Genomic DNA, 24522 nt, shown 5'->3' on the forward strand with positions numbered 1-24522 from the left:
CAAACATTCTTCAGTTTATATAGTGAATGTTTCAGTTTGTAAAGAAGAATACAAACACTGCTATTTTTTTGAACCGTCTAATATTCACTTTTCTTCCATTTTTTTATTTGATATATTTTTCTTCATGTTTTGATTTGGAATAGAATGTGTTGTGTTCCCAATGCATTTGTGTGGATGGAAATAAAAGCTATTAGAAGAATTTTGAGCTTTATTCACTTTTTTCAACACACTGCTATTATTTTGAACACAACTGTAATATATATATATATATATCTTTATATCTATCTATCTATCTATCTATCTATCTATCTATATACACCAAATCACTGTATTGGATTGTTTTTTATGAGACTGACCACCAATTGACAAAATATATTATTATCTCAGTGGACTAAACGTAAAATTCATTACAACACTGAATTTTTCCTAATAATACGGATTCAAAAGGGTTAACACTATCACATTTTCGGGTGCAATACATTTTTTTTTATTAGCCATAATAACAGTATATTTCATACTTAAAATTTGTGGGCCAAAATTAAAGAGTCTCTGAAAATAAAATTCGTATTTGCTATGGCATCATTTGGGGCTTGGGCTCTTGAGCTAGGTGTGCCATGTCCATGTGCAAAGCTTATTTGACCTTGCCTTTGGTGTAAAGGAGAAAAGTCACATGGAGTGATTTGTATAATACAAACAAAACAGTTATCAGATAATCATGCATGCAAGTCTCTTAAATAACTTTATTCAGCATTATGACTTACATTCCACTGGAATTTTACCCTAAACTATCTGAGTTTTCAAAACAAATATCTAATAAACTTAACTATGAAACCTTAAGAGAAGCCAACTAGCTACATTCATTGACATCTCTTGGAGATAACATCAAGACGCATAGGGGTTTATTTACTAAAGCTGGAGAGTCCAAAATCAGACTCCCTTCTGCATAGAAACCAATCAGCTTCTAACCTCAGCTTGTTCAATGAAGCTTTGGCAATGAAACCTGGAAGCTGATTGGTTTCTATGCAGAAGGGAGTCTGATTTTAGACTCTCCAGCTTTAGTAAATAAACCCCATAAAGTCTTAGCAGTTCAACACTGTGAGGCTTCCGAGGATTATTTGAGGGCTTAACAGATGACCAGCGTTCACGTTTCATAGTCCCCATGTAACACCTCCAACTTTACTACAATGCCGCCCTATCATACTTTCAGCATGGAGGACACTTTACCACCATCAATTCTCAACTTTATGGGAGAGTATCAGTGAGAGATGTCATCCACATTGTCTCCTTGAATACTGTATGCTCTGTAAAAGTATGTCTTGGAACTTGGTAATACACCTCCTCATAATGGTTCAATGGGGTATCCAACTGAACAGTTGTGTTATCAAAATTGTAATAATTATCCTACATTCTAAACAAAATTTTACATTTATTAAAAAACATAACTCCAGATAAACATCTAAATATACAGTTCAGTATTAAAAAGCAGACTCCACCCTCTTCTCTGCCCAAGAACTATAAAAAATAGAATCTAGTTCTTGGTGAACCTCTCTGATGCTGTTCCCCGTAGAATCACAAGCTCTATGATCCAGTGCAGGATAAAAACCCAGCATCATTTAGTCCACTTTCTATGAGTGCAAGGCATCATGAATCTGTCTCTTGGAGAGAGGCATCACCATGGCACCCCGAACTCACAATACAATGACCATGTTGGCATCATCATGTCAGTAATCTTCTCTTCACCATTGGGGAATACCCAGTGCCAGATAAAAGGTGAAGACAATCCTGTGTGTCAAGTAACCAGACAAAAAATTTATGAGAAAAGTAGGGATGGGGGAAGGATAATAGAATAGCCTGTAGCGCTGATCATTGTATTCTAGCAGTGGGGATGTATCCCCCCTGTCAAAATACAAGAAGCTAAGAAAGAAGAATTCCTTCATCCACCTCAGTTTGGTTGAATGAAAAAACTGACTAATCTATGGGCTGTCTTAAGCTGGCCACAATTGGATCAAAATTTGTCCAGTTCAGCAGGGAGCGGCTGAATTTTGATTCATGTATGGGCACCCTGGTTGTACACAAGCCGATCTATCAATCAATTTGTGTGCAACCAGGCTGTCAGGCTTTTCCCTGAACTTATCTTTGGGCACTAACTGCTCATATGACTCAAGCCAATCTGGCCTTCTCTTTGTGCACTAACTGCCCATATGGCTCAGGCCTATCTGGCCTTCTCTTTGTGCACTAACTGCCTATATGGCTCAGGCCTATGTGGTCTTCTCTTTGCCTTTCTGCCTAAGCAGTATTGGCATCTTTCACTCTAGGAATTAAAGTGTTACTAAACCCATGGAAGTGCAATTATTTTAGTAAATATAAACTGCTGAATACCTTTTCTCATCAGCATTATATAGCAGTCTTGTGTCTTGTGACTTTTATCAGTGTCCAGCAGAGCACATGTTAAAGCTGGAATTTTCATTCTGCTGTAGGAGGATGCAGGGCCCCTTACCTCTGTCTGGACAGTGCTGATTGGCCCTGTGCTGATCACGTGTGTTCTCCCAAGAAAAAAAAAATCTCTGCCAATACACACCAAACTGAGCATGTGCAGAATGACTCCACTCATGTCTTATCGGGAGACAAGAGAGGGGCACTGGAAGAAGAGGAGGATCAGAGAAGTCAGGATCAAACAGCCTTTTTACAGAATGCAGATTAACCCCTTAGGTTCCACAGTGAGTATACCAAGCATGCATTACTGCATATACAGACTGATTTTACTGTTGTGGGTTTAGTAACACTTTAAGTACAGAGAACTGTTCGCCCTCTCTATGAGATTTCCAATGAAACATCACATAAGCAGGCATCAAAATGTTCACTCTACTGCTCGCATTTGGCGAGTGGAACTAACATGGGGGCGAGTCACTGGCAGAGCCAGTGCCACCATAAGACTGCACAGGCAGCTAGGTAGACAGACCCCAGGGCTCCATGTCCCACACCTGTGCACCAATCGCCCCCATCCACTCCCACATTCCTCTCCCCACTCACCCGCAGTGTTTTGCTCACCTCCCTCAGTCTTGGTTTCCTGCTCAGTCGGGTCTCTCACTAGGGGGAACATGTACGGGCGGGATGGGGGAGATGATACTGGAAAAGGAGGAGGACATTGGATGGGGGAGACTGGACTGTAGAAGGAGGAGGACATGGGATGGGAGAGACGGGACTGGAAAATGAGGGGGAAGACATAGGATGAAGGGGGACTGGACTGGAGAAGGAGGACATGGGATGGGGGAGGTAGGACTAGAAAAGGAGGAGGACATGGGATGGGGGAGACAGGACTTGAGGAAGAGGAGAACATGAGATGGAAAAAGAGGAAGACATGGGATGGAGGAGATGTTTACCTTGCTTCATGTTAATAATATTGTTACATTTATTGTTAAAATTTATTTTTGTACTTTTATTCTGCATAAAACATTTAACATTTCATGAGATATTTTACGTGGGTGTGTTTAGGGGTGGAATTAGGGGCGGGGCAGAGTAGGGGTTGGGTGAGACAAGTGGTGGCGAGTAACTCTTAAGCCCTGGCTAGTAGTTCAGGACTTGAAATTTTGAGCTCTGACATAAGGCATACAAAAACTCATCTCAATTAAACTTTACATGGAGCTTACAAAAGCTCGTACCAATCAAACATCACATGAAACAAACCAAAAAACTTAATTCCAAACAAATATCATATGTCAGAATGTCATATCAATCAACAATCACATGAAATAAATCAAAATTCATATCAGTCAAGCATCATATGAGATATACAGTATACCAAAATTTCCTGCTAATCGAACATCACACAAGATATATGAATACTCGTACCAATCAAACACCTCTCTGACTAAGGTTCATGGGAGGAAGCATGGCATGTCAAGCCAGTCAGTGGAAAATCATTCATGGAACAAGGGCAAAATCCATATAAATTACCATGTATACAGCACTAGTATGTGCTTCAATAAACCTCATACCAAATAAAACAAAATATCTTATGCTACAATAGGAGGAGCCAATTACGCCGTGACGTCACACCGCCGGAGCATTGTGGAGCTCCGGTGGCCATCTTTGACTGAGGACGGTTGGTCCTGATATTATATCACAGCTATACTTACATCTGATGCATCGGTTTTTACCATTTACCCCTTAATAAATTTAACTTAACCTTACTACACTATGGGCATGTCCCTTTCTTAAACTCCCTGGTGGAGTATTAAATTTCAGATGCCCTGCACGAGATAAAGATCCATCCCAGTAACCAGAGAGGGATTCTCCTGCACATCCAGGGAGCAGCATCCACTCATCCCTTAAGGGGAACTCTGGCTGATTTGGATCACCAGTAAAGTCCAAGGACCCATTTCATGTACCACCCTACCCTTCAGAGGGAAGTCACCCCAACACCTGGCCTACCTTGATGACATCTAGATTTATGTTTATGGGCGCATATATATATATTGCGCGTCTGGTGAGTGCGCAATTTTCTCTACAACTATTGCACAAGCACCGACCTAGCAGGATAACAGGCACCTTAAGAGCACTGAAAGTCACCTTTGAACTGTTTACTATTTATTCTATGCTCATTTGTGAACTTTTATTTAGTACCCTTTTATCAGGTGTACGTTCATATTTTTAATATTATTTAGCTCTGCACTACTATTGAATTGTTTTATTAAGGTTTTATTTTGGTTACCTTTGTGCATAGCTGCTCTTCCTTGGTGCGCTCACATATTCCTACCTTTTATAAAATAAAGTATCCATGCAGAAAACTTTCAAGTAATTTTGAAAAAAGTGCTCAGTGCTGTGAAAATTTCTCCACACATATACTAATCCATCCATGAATATCATCTTTGATCCTCCACCTCCAGAGAACTCACCAGATTGCCAAGACCACCTAAATCAGGTAAGTCATTAAACGCTTATATTGCCACAGGGGGTTCCATCTTCCAGGACCATTCTCAAGCCAGGACCATCTCCACTCCTTTCACCAGTGTGCCTCTGTACATATGTGAAGTAACCATGAAAAAAAACAAGGAAAACCACTACGGTGTAAAACCTTTTATCTCTTTTATTTGAAACACAAGAGTAATACCCACTCACATAATATAGTACTTCTCTGTGCACAAAGGTTTAAACAGCTTTTTTTTTTTGTGGGATGTTAGCTCCATAGACCGCCAGGGTTGTCAACAACCCAATGTGATATTTACTGATACAACACACAAAATTTACCGACAGAGCCAATTTTTTTATTGACATGCCACACAATTTTTCTTTTACTGACAGCTAAAAAAATTAGCCAAATTGACCGTTTTCAGTGCAAATATCAATATGTAACCTTCAGACGTGCAGCTAGTGCAGTAAGCAATGTGCTTAAGGCATAACAAAAGGCAAAAACATATTTCTCCTTTTAACCCCCCTGGCGGTATTCCCGAGTGTAGCTCGGGGTAAAGTTTCAGTACCACAAGCGGTAACCCCGAGCTACACTCGGGCTTACCATGCGGCGTTGCTCCGGGATCTGTTCTTCTCTTACCTTGTCCTGCGCTCCTGCGATGTCCCTCCTGCAGTGTCCCTGGCAATGTAATCCGGCTGGTGCCGGCATCTGTCTTCTGGGTTCCGTCCCCTGCGACGTCGGGACATACGGGGGATGGAACGGCGGGAAATTTGAAAATGACAAAAAGTGACATTCACTAAACTTACTAAAATCACATAGTATAACATTCCTGTATCAAACCATTTCACATACATTTTGTCCCGAGTGCTTTGTCCGGCGCCCTGCCTGCATTTTTACTGTTCTTTCTGCCTGGAAACTGAGAAACGTCCATGGCGTCCAAAAAGCATCCCTTTAGGTCAAAAGCAGTTTTAGACCGGCTAGAGAACAGCGATAGTAAATCAGAACCACTTGCAGAATTGAGTGATAATGATTTGTGGGGGAAATTCATCATCAGACACTGAAAACGATTCTGCGACTTTGCTCAGTGATGTGCGAACTTGGCGCTCTATTTCAAATTTCAGTGTTTTTGGTTTGATTATATTATTGAATTAAATTTATTATTATTATATTATTATTTTTTATGATTATTTACTAACTTATAATTTATGATTTTGTGTTTCAAATTTTAACATAGCCCGGATGTTTACTAGACTCTTGTTCGGACAGATTTTAGTGAGTTATTCCTAAAAATTACAGCCTACAATAAAAAAAATACATATTTCCATGCAAAAAAATGTACCGCTTTGATCACAGAAATACTGACATAATCAGACCGCTAGGGAAGTTAAATAAAGGTTAGGGTAATATAATCCAGCACAGAGTTTCCCCTTACATCAGGGTCTGCAGGTTTCCCCTTTACAATGCAAGGTGAACTCTGCAGACCATGACATAAAAGGGAACAGTGTGGACCCTGATATAAAGGAGAACTCTGAGGACTCTGATGTAAGGGGAAATGTTGCAGACTCTGGTGTAAAGCAAAACTTTGATTTAAAGGGGTCTTTGGTCACCCCCCCCCCCCATACAGAAGAGTCCACAAAGCTCCCCTTTACATCACAGTCCACAGAGTTTGCCCTTACATCAGACTCTAGAGATCCCCTTTACATCACAGTCCACAAAATTCTCCCTTACATCAGAATCCACAGAGTTCCCTTTTACATCAGAGTCCTCAGGGTTCCCCCTTACAGTGTAAGGTGATGCCATGACATCATTGAATGCCCGTTCCCCATCTGAGCCGGCCTCACCATAGTTTTTACGGGTAGCCACTGTCCATAGTAGATATTTCTGGATGGTTTTGAAGAGGCTGATGTTTCCAAACTGTCCATAGATTTATGGAAGGTTAGCAACCCTGCAGACTGCCTGTGGGAGCGCTTCCTTCTCCAGACACCCAGAAGTCAGGTCTGGAGAATGGGCAACATGTGACAACTGTAAAAGCCAATCACGTTAGTCAAGTGATCAGAAATCCTTCCCAATCTAATAGGTCTTCCATAAAGACCTATTAGATTGTAAGCTCCCACGAGCAGGGCCCTCCTAACCCTCTTGTATTGAAATTAATTGTTGTATTGTCTCCTTTTATATTGTAAATAATAATAATTTCCAGGGCTGGGCTGGAAGGGGTTAAAGTTGTACTAATCGGCCAATGTACACTGAACATGAAAAATACATACAGATCACGCTGTTTTTGTGCTGTGTTAACAGACATTAAGCCGATCTTTCCATCTTTCACACCTGCGGAGGCATTTACGAGCAATTAACCTTGGTTTTACCCGTAATTTCTCCTATCTGCACATACTATCTTTATACTATAAATCTCCCCTTGGCATGATAAAGGAGGTCCTGCCTATTTAAAGTCAATAGCTGTGAAATTTATAGCATTCTCTACCTAATAAATTATCAGCTTTGCAAATTACAGATCTGTTTTTCTGATACCTCGCATGAAACTTTGATAGAAAAGAGATGGATAAAATGGTGACACTCACACCCCCAGGGGGAAAAAACCATGGGCTACATTAATAAAGAATCCTTAAAAAATGTTTGCATAAAAGTCCCCGCTAAAATCTTAGAAAAATAAATAAAAATCACTAGTAGCTATTTACATATCAGAAGTAATAAAAAAAATGCAAACCAATATAAAACAGCTTTTAGTACAATAAATAAAACAAAATAAATAAGAATGCAATAATTGTGCACATGTTATGTTCAAGCTGTATGAAATAATTGCAGTCCAATCTTCAAATGTTTTACTTCTAGACCTAGAATGAACCACTACCCCCATAGGAGCTGCTAAATTTTACACAGGTTCTTTCCCTAGCAGTGCAGAGGCAGCCAGGCACACAGCAATAACAGTCCATTCACTCCTGGTCATTGATCAGTCTAAAGGTTGTCTTTTGGAAGTTTATTTGCTAGTAGAAACTTGGGATGAGATTTGGGGTGATGCAGGATACTCCAAAATGAGATATATTGCTAGTAGAGAACACTCCTTACCCGGGGCGGACTGACCATTTGGAAACTCGGGCACTGCCCGAGGGCCCAGGGTCAGTAGGGGGCCCCATGAGATGCCCCTGGTACCTTTTTCATAGGCTTTTTTGAGTTTGGGCAAGGACACAGGGGCCCCATGATCCCCTATTGTCTGGGGGCCCCAAGAGTTGTCAGTCCGCCCCTGCTCCTTAGCAGTAGCACTAGTATAGATAAACTGGAACAATCCATGGTTTATAGTTGGAGACCATGAACTAGTATGAGCACAGATAAAATCAGACTGGAACAGCCCACAGTTCACAGCTGAGGACCATGAAGTAGTATGAGCACAGGTAAAGGCAGACTTGAACAGTCCATGGTTCACCGCTGGAGACCATGAAGTAGTATGAGCACGGGTAAAGGCATATTGGAACAGTCCACGGTTAATGGCTGGGTACCATGGAGTAGTATAAGCACAGGTAAAGGCATATTGGAACAGTCCACGGTTCATGGCTGGGTACCATGGAGTAGTATATGCACGGGTAAAGGCATATTGGAACAGTCCATGGTTCATGGCTGGAGACTATGAAGCAGAATGAGCACAGATAAAAGCAGACTGGAACAGTCCATGATGCACGGCTGGGGGCCATGAAGTAGTATGAGCACAGGTAAAGGCATACTGGAACAGTCCATGGTTCACGGCTGGAGACCATGAAGTAGTATGAGCACAGGTAAAGGCATACTGGAACAGTCCATAGTTCACGGCTGGAGACCATGAAGTAGTATGAGCACAGGTAAAGGCATACTGGAACAGTCCATGGTTCTCGGCTGGGGACCATGAAGTAGTATGAGCACAGGTAAAGGCATACTGGAACAGTCCATGGTTCACGGCTGGGGACCATAAAGTAGTATGAGCACAGGTAAAGGCATACTGGAACAGTCCATGGTTCACGGCTGGAGACCATGAAGTAGTATGAGCACAGGTAAAGGCAAACTGGAACAGTCCATGGTTCACGGCTGGGGACCATGCAGCAGTATGAACACAAGTAAAGGCAGACTGGAACAGTCCACAGTTTATGGCTGAGAGCAATGAATTAGTATGAGCACTGATAAAAGCAAACTGGAACAGTCCATGGTTTGCCTAGCAGCCTAATTAGGAGGACACTGCAAGAGCGATAAGGACTCAATCACATGTGCTCTAAGACTGTTGACTATAAACGATCCATGTGTTTATGCAGCTTGAGCCACCAGATGCTGCATGGAGGCAGACCATGTAAGTGTATGGGGCACAGTGACTTAACGTACACAGCAGACTCGAACGCCGCATGCTGTCCACACCTAAGGCCTCACATGTCTGTCAAATTGGAACAAATGGTTGTGTCCATGCAGCTGCTGCATCACCCTAACACGCAGCCCATTCACATCCACGTGCTTGTGTGAATGAGGCCTAAAAATAGGTGTACAAACACAGATCCTCAGTTGTGTGAATCAACGTGTATCATATGAAGTAATTTTTTTTCTTCAGACAGATAGTAATCTGTTCCACCTCCACAAATATAACCCCAGTGGAAACAGATTTATTCATTGTATTCATTCATTCAAGCCTACCCCACCCTCACCTAACGGCCATTCTCCCTCTTTCCTCCCACCCCTCATTCCCCTCAGCCACTTCCTACTGTACCTTTACCCCCTCCCTCCTAGATTGTAAGCTCGAAAGAGTAGGGCCCTCTTACCCCTCGTATGTTGTTTGTTGTTGTTGTACTGTGCCATGTATTGTCCCCCCCTCTATTGTACAGCGCTGAGCAAACCCTTTGGCGCTATATAAACTCGTAGTAATAATAATAATAATAATAATTCAATGGAGATGACCTCAATGGAGATGACTAGTTAACTGAATATGCAGATCATATCCTGTAAGTGCTGTTATGTTCCCTCAATAAATATACAAGGCAGAGAAATGGAGACCATCTCTGAGAGTGGTAGTGAGGTGGTTGAGAGGTCTCACCGTATTTCTACCAAACCCCTTCCATCGAGTGTACCTTCCCATACAGTTATTGCTAAACTTCTTAACCAATGTGGTTGAGATGCCATATTTTAGGCAAAAAGGAAAAAAGGATCCATCCACTTCCCTTCTTCACTCTGCTACTGGGTGCCTTTACGATAAAATTGCACCCCTATCTTGCCCTGACCTGGACACATTTGTCTACAACAACTTACTATCCTCCTCCCTGGATACACTTGCTCCCCTCTATCAGCAGAACCAGGCCTCGCTTGCTACAACCCTGGAGAACAGATGACACCAGAAGTCTCAAGAGATGCAGCCGTGTTCTTGAGCGAGCATGGCGTAAAACTAAATCCCTGCAAGACTTCACCCTATAAATCTGCCCTTCTTAAATGCAACTCCGGCCTTCATGTTGCTAAACAAACCTACTACACCACTCTCATCAAAACCCTCTCAAGCAATTGTCGTCAACTCTTTTCTACCCTTAATTCCTTACTCCAGCCCCACTGCTTCCACCCACCAACTTACATACTGCCCAGGAGATTGCCAGTCATTTCAAGAACAAGATCAACACAATTCATGATCGCCAGCATCAAGCTTTCTCCTCCAGCCAACATTCCAGGTCCAACACCACACTCAGTACTCTCCTCCTTCGACCCTGTTACCACCAAGGAAGTTGCCAACTCCTTTCTGAGGCTCACCTCACCACCAGTCCTCTGGACCTTGTCCCCTCACAATTATTGCAGCCTCCTTCATGCTCTATCCTAAACTCTCTAGCCCACATCTTCAACCTCTCCCTCTCCACCACCACCTTTCCCTCCACGCTCAAATGTGCACTGGTTACCCCCATACTTAAAAAACCCTTGCTGAACCCTACCTGTTTTAATAACTTAAGACCCATCTCTCTGCTCCCATTTGCCTCCAAGCTTCTCGAACGCTTTGTCCATAACCGTATGAGTTGCTAGCTTACCCACAACACCCTTCTCGATCCCCTACAGGCTGGCTTCCGCCCACAACATTTCACTGAAACTGCCCTAATGAAACTCACTAACGACCTACTAACTGCTAAAACCAATGGCCATACTCATACTCTTAGACCTTTCTGCTGCCTTTCACACAGTCGACCACCCGCTCCTCCTCAGTAAACTTTGTTACTCTGGTCTTTCCTGGTTCTCCTCTTACCTACTTCAGTGCACTTTCAGTGTCACATACAATACCAACTCATCCTTTCCTCTTCCTCTTTCTGTTAGGGTACTTCAAGGCTCTTTTTCTCTCTATATATCTCCTCCCTTGTCCAATTGATAACCTCCCATGGCTTCTAATACCACCTTTACGCTGACAACACCCAGATCTATCTCTCTACTCCCCAACTCACCCCCTCGATCTCCTCACATATCACAAATCTACTGAGATGTCATCCCCTACTCATGACTTTACCATCAAGATCAAAAGCACAACCATTGGTCTCTCCCCACACATCAGGATGCTAGACGTAATCCTAGACTCTGACCTCTCCTTCAGGCCCAACATCCAATCACTGGCTAAATCTTGACCCTCAATCACCGCCACATTTTCAGAATTCGCCCATTCCTAACAACACCACAAAACAACTTATCCATGCCTTGGTTATATCCCGCCTTGATTACTGCAACTCCCTCCTCACTGGCCTATCTTTACACAGGCTATCCCCCCTTCAGTCTATAATAACTGCTGTTGCTAGACTTATAGACTTGTACAACTTACCATCTGAGCAATGACTGCTGCCCCTCTCTGCCAATCAATGGCATCCACTAGCCCAAAACATACAATTCAAAATACTAACCACAATGTACAAAGCCATACACAATGCTGCCCCTAGTTACATCACCAACCTAATCTGCAAATATCATCCAAATCATCCGCTCCACTCCTCCCAAGACATCTTACTCTCTAGCTCTCTTGTCACCTCCTCCTATGCTCGCCTCCAGGACTTCTCCAGAACCTCTCCCTACCCCAGTATGTCTGGTCAGACCCCACCCTGTCCGCCTTTAGGTGATCTTTGAAAACTCACTTGTTCAGGGAAGCCTACCTCATCTCCACCTAGGAACTGTACTTGAGTCACCTCCATCAGATCATTCCCTGCAGTTATCACTTTCTGTACCATCTCCCCCTTCCTTTAGATTGTACGTTCCATGAGCCGGGCCCTCCTATTGCTTCTGTATTGAATTGTATTGTAATTGTACTGTCCCCCTTATATTGTAAAACAGTGCGCAAACTGTTGGCACTATATGAATCCTGTATAATAATAATAATAATAATAATAATCCACTATGAGAGCACAAGACTTTTTTTCTATTAGGTGCACCAAAAGGGTTCACAGTTTCCATCTATCAGGCGTAAACCCAGAGATCTGAGATCTGAGTGTTCCCTACACCATGGTTTTTCCTGCTAAATTGAGAAAGGAAGAATGTGGCAAGGCACAATTTTTACTGAATCCTGATGATGGACATTGTTGAGTGGAAGCCTTTGCCAGGCCTTCTCACTACAGAGCTCCTTAAAGGCACACCTACTTGCAGTTATATTTGTTAACTGGCTTTACTCCCTTACATTTGTCCTGAGCCCTGGACTGGGTAAGATCCATCCTTGTTTGTTCATAGGGCTCCCCAATCTCTTTTTGGTAGGTGTACCAGCTTCAATAGCATGATCCTTTGCTCATGTCCCCTTTTCTCCAAATTATCGTCAGACCTGAGTATTCCCTATGCCATGGTTTATCCTGCTAAATTGAGGGAGAAAGAAAGCAGCAAGGCACAATTTTTCTTCAATCTTGGTGATTGTTGGGTGGAAGCTTATGCCAGGCCTGCTCACAACAGAGCACTTTAATTGCACACCTATTTACAGTTATGTTTGTTGGCTGGCCTTGCTCCCTTATCTTCTCCAGGGGCCTGGATTGGGTAAGATCATCCATGTTTGTTCACATGGCCTCCTAAACCCTTAATGGTTGGCTCACCAACTCCAATACTGTGACTCTTAGCTCCTGTACTTTTTTCGTGTATCCTTTGCACTTTCTGTTGGGGAAGTGTGTGCTGTTGAGCTACTGCTCTTTCCTGTGTCATTTTTTATGCCCCTCATGGCATAGAATATTTTGGTCACTGGCTACCTGGATGCTAGATGTCTCACGCCCTTCATCATGGTCAGATACCTTATTGTCCTCATTGCTATTCTTTATGACACTAAGAAGAGGTGCCCCCCTCCATTCTACACTTTTTGAATTATGTCCCTTACACTTTTATAATTTTGTCTTGTTGAAAATGCAGCATTTCATTCACTGAATTTGCCATTAAAGAGATGGCTTCACTTCACCTCATCTTTATACCTTGTTCAGTGAGTTGCTCCTTATGTTTATATGCTTGAGACTTATCCACTTTTGTAAAAATCAGTTAACATGAAACTGCAACAGAGGAATGAGATCCCTTCCATTGTCAAATAGGTCTGTGCTGTGTAACAGAGCTTTGTGAGTCTCAGGACTGGATGGACAGAAGTAATAATCCCTTGACAGGTAATGCATCTCTTTTATATGTATTTCATCTGTGTATTTAGCTATTTGCCTGGAGTTCAGCTTTCTTATTCAAAGGGCAATTTACGTTCCACATTTCTATTCAAGCCATGGGGGTGTAGAGCATTGATTGTTTAATATGAAACACTCCTTCGCTGAAATGTTGTTTTTCTCTTGTTACAAAGGCCAAGCAAAGAGAAACATCCTGTCCAGTCTTTCATCTGAATGTGACAAGATTTATACAGAATTTCCTCCTCGGAATGTTGGAATAGTTTTTTATGTAGATACAGCAGACGGCTTATCAGCCTGCACTTAATATAAATTGATGTGTGCTTTCAAAAAATAGAGTGCAAACTTGGTACACGTATATATACTTGACATGTTTCAGCTAGAAATATTAGAATGTAATAAATGGTTTGTTGAGATTATTTAAGTGAGGCAGGTTCCCTATAGCATATACTTTTATCTCATGCCTGTATCTATAAAAAATGACTCTGTGTCCCAGTAGAATGTTACCTTATTAATGGAAAATTCAAAGCTTCTCTTAAGCGTCAACAACCACATAAACCAAAGTAAAATGGAGTTGTAGTCATAGACAATTACTTTTAACACATAAAAATTATCATTTCCAGACCATATGGCAAGAAAACAAAAATTTCTCATCTTGACCAACAATACGTTTCCTGCAGGCATCACGGTTGACCCCATGGCAGCACCCTTTAAGCTGCTGCTGTTCTAACAATTAATATCACAACTCACATATAAAAGTAATGAACAATAATAATCAAAGCATAATTGTTGTCTTGTTTTTTAAGTGTAACAGTACCCTTGTAACGGTTGCTATATAATAATGGAGATAATTGCAGCACAGGTAATGATGATTACAAAAGTTCTCCCTCACTTGTACAGGGGCTGCCAACATACACAAAGCACAGTTCAAGAACACCAAAACAAAGTCAGTCTAGGGAATGTCTGTTGTGTAATGTATTTCTAAAGAACTACTCCAGATTGTAAAGGTCAACATGAGAACACTTTTCTCTATGTTACAATCCTTGGAAACAGATCGTCTGCTAAACCTCAGAATATTGTTCCTCCATGGGAGACTATGAAAGGCCAGAGGTAGGGACCCCACAAGAAAGTAACTAATTGGCCTAGCTATCTCAATAATACACAGTCACCAGGATCTTGTAATAAAGTCAGTACGCAGCAGTCCAGGGGGGCAGATGTGCCCACTCAGCTTCTTCCAGATATCTTCTAGTGATGCTGTGCAGACTAGATCCTTTAAGTGAAGTCTCGAAGGTGTTGGAGACACTTTTAGATGTAGGCCCCTGGGCCACAGCTGGTACCTCAATGAACGTCAGCTGAAGCCAGTAGAAAGGTTTGTGGGGGAAAGGGGAGAGGTGATAGAACCCCCCCCCCACCCAGACTGGTGGAGTAATTTCGACAGGAATGCCATACTGTTCTAAAGCTCAGACTGTCTATGAGCCCCTTCAGCCACTTATTGGGCTCTCCTCACCAGGGATTATCTGCAGGATAATAAATATTCATGCTGTCCATTTGACTTGCTCAACCCTCTATGTTCTAGAAGCCTCTAGATCAGGGGCAGACTGACCATTTGGAAACTCGGGCACTACCCGAGGGCCCGGGGTCAGTAGGAGGCCCCATGAGATGCCCCTGGTACCTTTTTCATAGGCTTTTTTGAGTTTGGGCAAGGACACAGGAGCCCCATGATCCCCTATTGCCCGGGGGCCCCATGAGTTGTCAGTCCACCCCTGCTCTAGATCCTGCAGCCTGTGCAAACCAGAACACCCTGCAAAAATCAACAGTTGCTCCAATGAATACAAAAGAACTACATTTTCCTAACATCCTAGCATCTTAGCTAGGAGGGTGATATATAGTCTAATGCTTAAAGAGGGACTTCATTCCACCATTGATCTGGGGGAGCAGTAGCCAGGGGAAATATTGGCAACACTGTGTGAGTAACTGACAGTCTCTCACACGTTGTCCCACTATATCAGGTGTCCAAGGGCGGACTGGCAACTCATGGGGCCCCCGGACAATATGGGATCATGGGGCCCCTGTGTCCTTGCCCAAACTCAAAAAAGCTTATGAAAAAGGTACCAGGGGCATCTCATGGGGTCCCCTACTGACCCCAGGCCCTCGGGCAGTGCCCGAGTTTCCAAATGGTCAGTCTGCCCCTGCAGGTGTCCCTATCAGTCGTCCCCAGAATCCCTCTTTACATTATGACTACTTATCAGAGTCCCCCTTTACATCAGATTCCCATCGGAGTGCCTCTTTACACCAGGTATTTCAGTCACAGTGCCCCCTTGCTCCTTTACATCAGAGTCCCCATCAGAGTGCCCCCTTACATCAGAGTCCCCATCAGAGTGCCTCTTGAATCAGGTGTTCCTAACAAAGTCTCCCCTTATGTCCTCATCAGAGTGCCCACTTACATATCATCAGGTGTCCCCATCAGAGGGGCCCCTTACATCAGGTGTTCCCATCAGAGTGCACCTTAAATCAGGGTACCCATCACAGTGCCCCTTCACATCAGAGTCCCCATCAGAGTGCCTTCTTACATCAGGTGTCCCCATCAGAGCACCCTCTTACATCAGTGTCCCTAATAGAGTCCCCCCTTACATCAATTGTCTTCATCAGAGTGTCCCCTTACATCAGGTATCCCCTTTAGAGTGCCCCCTTACATCAGTGTCCCCATCAGAGTGCCCCCTTACATCAGTGTCCCCATCAGAGTGTCCCCTTACATCAGTGTCCCCATCAAAGTGCCTCCTTATATCAGTGTCCCCATCAAAGTGCCCCCTTACATCAGGTGTCCCCATCAGAGTGCCCCTTTACATGGATTGTCCCAATCATAGTGTTTCTTTACATTAACTGTCTGCCTCAGACTGCCTCATGGATCAGTGGATGCACTCTCAGAGACCTGGGGGGCACAAGTAAAATCTGGGGGGCACAGTCACCCCAGCAGCCCCCTAAATCCAGTCCTAGTGGACATGTGGGGAGGTGCAGCATGGTGCGGCGGCAGTAAAGAAATAGAGTTCAGTGACAATAATACTTAAAATTTGTAGTGAAGAGAATGCCAAATACAAACATCCAGTGGGAGAACGCCGCTTGGGGAAAACACTGAAAGTTTGGTTCAAAGGCAGAGATGCAGTGGGGAGAGATGCACCGTCAGCGTCTGTTTCAGAAGTTGGCCTGGCCAGTACGTTCCCAAAGGGGAGGCTTTCTTGAGGATAGTGGATTCCTAGCCTAATCCTCCCGTCAGGAACCTTTCCCTGCCACTAGTCACACTTTCCCTTTTCCCAGTCTCTCTCGTTACTCTACCCACTCCACAAAAACGTGCAAAAACCCCAAGAGGGTACTTTTAAAGACCCTGCTGACCCAAGATGGCCACCAGAGGTCACATGGATGCAGCGTAGCCACTTAGCACGCAGCTCCATCACCCAGGAAATCACAGAGAAAACAGGTTTCCCTTGACTACCTCTCCAGGCTGTAGTAGCACTCTTTTGATTGCCACCTACGGTGGGGTAAACAGACTGCACCTACCTACAGACAGGCAGGTCGGGGAACTGTAATGCAAAAAATACATGGTATGTCTCTTCTGCATTAAAAATCGTTCTGTGCAAATGTCACCTAGGAAAAAAAGTGTGTTACTGGCCTGATCACCAGGGAAAATTAAACAAAAAAGCTAAAAAAAAACCAAAACGAATGCAGCCACATTTAACTATCGTCGTTTCGGGTGGACGTCATATAACATCCTTCCATCCTTGTGAGCGGCCGTGGAGCCACGCTGATCACTGAGGCTCAATCTGTCATCTGACACAGCAGATGACTGATCACTGTACCGGCCTGCTGCTGGTACCATGTGATCACTGTGACCAATCACAGGAGATCACATGACAATTGTAAACCATGAATGGCTTCCTTTCTTGCCATTCATTGTTGACAATTGTATTGCTAGCTGTGATTAGTCAGTGATCATATGGTACAGACAGGGCCAATCACAGCCCATCTGTACCATGTGATTAGCTGTAGCCAATCACAACAATACATACTGAATGTGTCATTCAGTAAAAACAGTTGTTTATACCAGTGAAATTCACTGGTACCGTATACGCAATCATAATGTGTAAGAAAAAAAAATCCTGATCACTTGTCCAGAGTAGTACAGTGTTACTATGATAACACTGTATTCCTCTGCAACAGGGGTAAAAAAAATAATTAAAACAATTTTATAAAAAAGAAAAAAACATTTAAAACTTATTAAATTGTTTTCTTTTTTTTTACATACTGTCACCAGTCAGTGTCCCTGATCACTGCCACACCAATTATATGATGCTGCTGTACTGCACTGGTGACAGTATGTAAAAAAAAAATATTAAAAAAAGTAATTACTTCATTTTCCAAAAAAGTATGACAAAAAATTAAAACTTCAAAAAACTCGCCAAATAAATATCAATTAAATACCTGAGACTGTCTACTTTCCATTTGGGGGGATATCTGTGTTGTCCTGACATTTTGGGGCCTCCAGAAATTAGATAGGCCATCACTACATTAGGATTATTCAATTTTAAGATACAGCATATCCCATAGTTTGTAGACTTTATAGCTTTCCTACAGTCTAAATAATAAACATTGATTTGGGTTATTTTCACCAAAGAAATGTAGCAGAATACATTTTGGCCTAAATTTTTGAAGAAAGTTTATATATTTACAAAATTTTATAACAGAAACAAAGAAAAACACAATTTTTTCGTTTATTTAGAAAAAAATAAAGACCCAGTGGTGATTAAATACCAGCAAAAGAAAGCTCTATTTGTGTAAAAAAAAAGATAAAAATTTCATTTGGGAACAGTGTTGCATGACCGCACAATTGTTATTCAAAGTGTGATCGCACTGAAAGCTGAAAATTGGCTGAAAAAGTGCCCGGTAGGCTAATAGTTAACCATTTCCCTCCTATGGCCGAATGGCGGCCGGCAAAAACCCTCACCTTTCCAGGTGGACGCCATACGGCGTCCTTTCAGGCATGCGCAGTTTTGCGCACCTGCAGAGCCACGCAGCGGCACGGTTTGTCACCAGTCATGTACCTCGGACACAAATCTGAGTACCGGCCCAGTTGTCGGTACCATGTGACCTGCTGTGACCAATCACAGCAGGTCACATGACAGTTGTATACAATGGATGGCTTCATTCATGCCATCCATTGTATACTAGTGTCTAGCTGTGAATGGTCACAGTGATCACATGCACAAGCTGGGCCAATCACAGCGTAGCTGTGTCATGTGATTAGCCGTGGCCAAATCACAGCTAAGCACAAAAAAAAAAAAAAAAAAAAAACCCTGAATGAATCGATGTAATTCAGGTAAATGCTTGCTTATAGCAAAGTAATTCTTTGCTATAAGCAAATTGTGTAAAGAAAAGAAAAAAAAATACTGATCACTTCCCCAAAGTAGTACACTGTTACTATGGTAACATTGTGCTAATTTGGTCATAGTGAAATATGAAAAAAAAATCTTAAAAAAAAAGAAAAAAAATGTAATAAAAAATTGAAAATATTGAAAAAATGTTTAAAAAATATTAAAAAAATCACTGCCATGCCAGTTATATGATGATGCTGTACTGCACTAGTGACAGTATGTAAAAAAAAATTGTGAAAATAATTTTTTTTATTTTTTCATTTACCGAAAAATTATGACAAAAAAAATACAACTTCAAAAAACTCGCCATGCCTCTTATGAAGTACGTCGGACTGTCTACTTTGCAAAAAGGGGTCATTTGGGGGATGTCTGTACTGTTCTGACATTTGGGGGATATCTGTACTGTCCTGACATTTGGGGGGATATCTGTACTGTCCTGACATTTGGGGGATATCTGTACTGTCCTGACATTTGGGGGATATCTGTACTATTCTGACATCTGAGGGATATCTGTACTGTTCTGACATTTGGGGGATATCTGTACTGTCCTGACATTTGGGAGATATCTGTCCTGTTCTGACATTTGGGGGATATCTGTACTGTCCTGACATTTGGGGGATATCTGTACTGTTCTGACATTTGGAGGATATCTGTACTGTTCTGACATTTGGGGGGATATCTGTACTGTTCTGACATTTGGGGGATATCTGTACTGTTCTGACATTTGGGAGATATCTGTACTGTTCTGACATTTGGGGGGATATCTGTACTGTTCTGACATTTGGGGGATATCTGTACTGTTCTGACATTTGGGGGATATCTGTACTGTCCTGACATTTGTGGGATATCTGTACTGTTCTGATATTTGGGGGATATCTGTACTGTTCTGACATTTGGGGGATATCTGTACTGTTCTGATATTTGGGGGATATCTGTACTGTCCTGACATTCTTGGACCTCAAGAAATTAGATTGGCTGTCAGTACTTCAGGATTGATCAATATTCAGATCTATACCATAGTTTGTGAACTCTATAACTTTCCTACAAACTAAAAAATACATCCTAATTTGGGGTATTTTCACCAAAGACATGTAGCAGAATACATCTCGGCCTAAATTTATGAAGAACAATTATTTATTTGCAAACTTTTATAACAGAAACAAAGAAAAACGTGGGTTTTTTTTTCAAAATTTTCAGTCTTTTTTTGTTAATTTAGCAAAAAATAAACACCCCAGTGGTGAATAAATACCACCAAAAGAAAGCTCTAGTTGTGTGAAGAAAATGATAAAATTTTCGTTTGGGTAAGATGTTGTATGACCGCGCAATTGTCATTCAAAGTGTGAGAGCGCTGAAACTTGCAAAAATGGCCTGGGCAGGAAGGGGGTATAAGTGCCCGGTATGGAAGAGGTTAAGGACTAGTAAGCTGCAATATTTGTTTATTTTTTGATACATTTTAGCTTTATATTTAAAAATGTTTTAACTTTTTTTATATTATAAAGTATGCTATTCTCCACTTTTAGATAACCAAAGACAGTCTGGGGCCGCCCTGATATGATTTGTGGAAATTTACAGAATGAAGGAAGTCATGTAGCCTCTCCCGCTTGCTGGGTCTCTGAACAAACAGTCAATTTTACTTGAATCGATGTGTAAAATTTCAAAGAATTTAAAACTTCACAAACACTGACTGCATGTTTACGCTGTCACCAGAAAAAAATGAAAACAATTATTTCAAAACCCTATCATTTAAAAATGTTCTTTTTCAATTGTGCCAAATATTTCTGCCCGTGGAATAAGGTCACCGTGTTGAAGAACCACATTCCCCTTTAATGTGCGTGGAATCCTAAGACACTGGACAATTTCTGACATAATCACTGGGAATTTTTCACACTTATCAAAACAAATATAACAAAATCCTTCCAATGGTATATTTAAAGTGGTATTAAATCCAAAACCAAAAATGTAATATATTGCTTGCCAATCCTTAAATGAAGTGGCTGCATGATTTTATTTATTTATTAGACCTTTTTTTTTTTTTTACTTTTTTTGCTTTTTTATATTTTGTAACTTTTTTTATACTTTTTTTTTAAGACTTTTTTCCCCTTGTTTTCCCTTGGTAAACTGGCCAGTGACACACGTCCTGTATTAGTGAGACACCACTTTGGATGAAGGAGCACAGGGGACACCTTTGGACATCAGTATTGTCAGTCTTGAAGGAGGGGAGTGTTAGATGTGCTAGCAGATTTAAATACACTAACAAATGAAGGGAAACTTCAGCTAACACTTTATAAGCAGTTACAGCAACAGTTCTTTTTGGGATAAACCTGGCCAGACAACCAGGCGAAAAGCCTTCAGCTAGGTTCACACCTATGCAGTTTGCGTTTGTTCCGTTTCTGCAGTGCTTTTTGCGGTGCATTTTGCGTTTTTGCACATGCGTTTTTGACACTTTTTTATGCGTTTTGTGTTTTTATGGGGGGTGTCATGTTTCACATGACTGTCATATGCCTTTAAGCTTTCTCTGTAATTTGTCTCTGCTCCTCCCTTTCCTCTGCTTTAGTTAATGCTGTATAGATAGCCCAATCCTTTTCCCAGTAAGGCATTGCAGCTTCTAGCCTCATGTCATGAAGCAGATCACATTATGATCTTTTGACCTATCGAATGTTCATTGTTGTAAGATTCTCTCAGTTTATGGAATAAACTTCACAAGATCTTAACCATTAGCTGCCCGGCCAATGGCCGTTTGGCGGCTTCAAATGTGTCCCTGCATTCCGGGTGCACGCCATTTGGCGTGCTCCCGCACATGCGCCGTTTGCGCTAATGCAGAGCGGCGCAGCAGTGCGATCTGTCACCGGCCGTGCACCTCGGACACGGCCGATGACAGATCCGAGTACCGGCTCCCGTTGCTGGTACCATGTGACCTGCTGTGACCAATCACAGCAGGTCACATGACAGTTGTATACAATGGATGGCTTCATTCATGATGCCATCCATTGTATACTAGTGCCTAGCTGTGAATGGTCACATCTAATCAAATGCACATGTCATGTGATTAGCTGTGACCAAATCACAGCTAAGCACAAAAAAAAAAAAAAAAGCTGAATGAATCGATTTCATTCAGGTAAATGCTTGCTTATAGCAAAGTAATTCTTTGCTATAAGCAAATTGTGTAAAAAAAAAAAATAAAATTACTGATCACTTCCCCAAAGTAGTACAATGTTACTATGGTAACATTGTACTACTTTGGTCATAGTAAAATATAAATAAAATCTTAAAAAAAATAAAAAAAAATGTAATAAAAAATTAAATATAATAAAAAAATTTAAAAAATTAAAAAATATATATATATTTTTTTCATACTGTCACCAGTCAGTGTCCCTGTTCACCGCCATGCCAGTTATATGATGACGCTGTACTGCACTGGTGACAGTATGTAAAAAAAAAATAGTGAAAATTATTTTTTTAATTTTTTCATTTTCCGAAAAATTATGACAAAAAAATACAACTTCAAAAAACTCGCCATGCCTCTTATGAAGTACGTCGGACTGTCTACTCTGCAAAAAGGGGTCATTTGGGGATCTCTGTACTATTCTGACATTCTTGGACCTCAAGAAATTAGATTGGTTGTCAGTACTTCAGGATTGATCAATATTCAGATCTATACCATAGTTTGTGAACTCTATAACTTTCCTACAAACTAAATAATACATCCTAATTTCTGTTATCTTCAGCAAAGACATGTAGCAGAATACATCTCGGCCTAAATTTATGAAGAACAATTATTTATTTGTAAACTTTTATAACAGAAACAAAGAAAAATGTGGTTTTTTTTTTAATTTAGCAAAAAATAAAAACCCTAGCGGTGATTAAATACCACCAAAAGAATGCTCTAGTTGTGTGAAGAAAATTATAAAATTTTAGTTTGGGTACAATGTTGTATGACCGCGCAATTGTCATTCAAAGTGTGAGAGCGCTGAAACCTGAAAAATGGCCTGGGCAGGAAGGGGTAAAATTGCCCGGTATTGAAATGGTTAAAGATGTCTTATCGATTGAGTCACTGACTGTGGTATCCAACTAAGGTGTCCGTTTATGACACAGAGAATAGCTGCGATTCAACGGATCTCAGCTATTCTCTGGTCATTCACAGTTTATGACACCCAAGAGATCATGTCAGCCCTTCACTGGAGATCTGTGTTCTCCCTCCAGATTCTCCAGCCCAGAGCTGGAGAATCAGAGGGACCGCAAACTAAGCAGAGATAATTTACCTCTGCTTAGTAAACTGATCTTTTACTGTAATCTCGCGAGATTATAGTAAAATCAGCCGTTTTCCAGAGTTTGTAGACCGTTCTCCAGCGTTTGGAGACCGTTCTCCCTTCGTTCGGAGAACTGCTTCATAAACTGCATTCTCAGGAGAACTGTGTTCTCCGAGAATGCCGGAGAACTGAGCAGCGGTCTATTACTGCTGGTTCATAAACGGACACCTAAGATTGGAGTTATCGCTATCTCATCACAACTGTAAATTACAGAGATCACACTATCAATGCTTAGATTGGAGAGACAGAACAGGGGGTTTTTTGTCAACTTATTGCTGGGCAGATTAAAACGTGTCAAAAACGTATCAAAAACACACTACATGCATTTCTGCAGTGTCTCCACTGAAGTCTATTGAACCTAAATGCACTGTTTTGTGTTTAAAAAAAGTCCCTGACCCTTTCCAGAAATCGCACTGGTTGAAAGCATGGAGATGTGAACTTCACCTATAGGAAAAAATATGTTAAATGGACTGTAGTGCATTCCTGCATAATGAGAAACAGACCACAAAACACTTAGGTGTGAACCTAGCCTTAAAAAGAAAACTAATGAAGCCATAACATCTACGGATTAGTAAGCTGCAATATAATAAATGTTTTCTCTTGGGTTTAATACCGCTGTAATGCACCAAAATGTAGGAAATAAGAGAAGTTTATTGTTTGGGTTTATATCAATTTTAAAGAAGACTATTCGCCCACAGAGTCAAAGCACCACTTCTTGAAACATCAGACAAATGCCAGGCTACCAGTCCAGGCCTGTACAATACACAAATCTCCAAACACAGAAAGGTTTCTTCACAGTGAGAGCTGTGAAAATGTGGAATAGACTCCCTCAAGAGTTGGTTCTGGCCAGCTCAGTGGATTGCTGTAGGAAAGTCCTGGATTGTTTCTTGGATACACAGAATATAACTGGATATAACATTTATAGGTAAAGTTGATCCAGGGAATATCCGATTGCCTCTCGGGGGATCCGGAAGGAGTTTTTTTCCCCTGCAGGAGCAAATTGGATCATGCTTTGCTGGGTTTTTTTGCCTTCCTCTGGATCAACTGTGGGTGTAGGATTATAACTTTTTTTTTTATGGTTGTACTGGATGGACTTTTGTCTTTTTTTAGCCAGACTAACTATGTAACTATGTCTCACCGGAATTCCCTGACACAAATATGGAGCAAGTGTCAGTGTTTCCTCTCCTTGGTAATGCTTGGGGCTCTCGATAACACAAATGGAGGCCTAAAGGCTTGTACACAGGGGCTGAATATTGGAAGGTAACGGCCGGTTCAAAAAAAAAACGCCT

The sequence above is a fragment of the Staurois parvus genome, unplaced genomic scaffold (genome assembly GCF_062004578.1).
Source record: "Staurois parvus isolate SC_StPar_1 unplaced genomic scaffold, SC_StPar_1.0 ptg000946l, whole genome shotgun sequence".
NCBI classification, from domain to species: Eukaryota; Metazoa; Chordata; class Amphibia; order Anura; family Ranidae; genus Staurois; species Staurois parvus.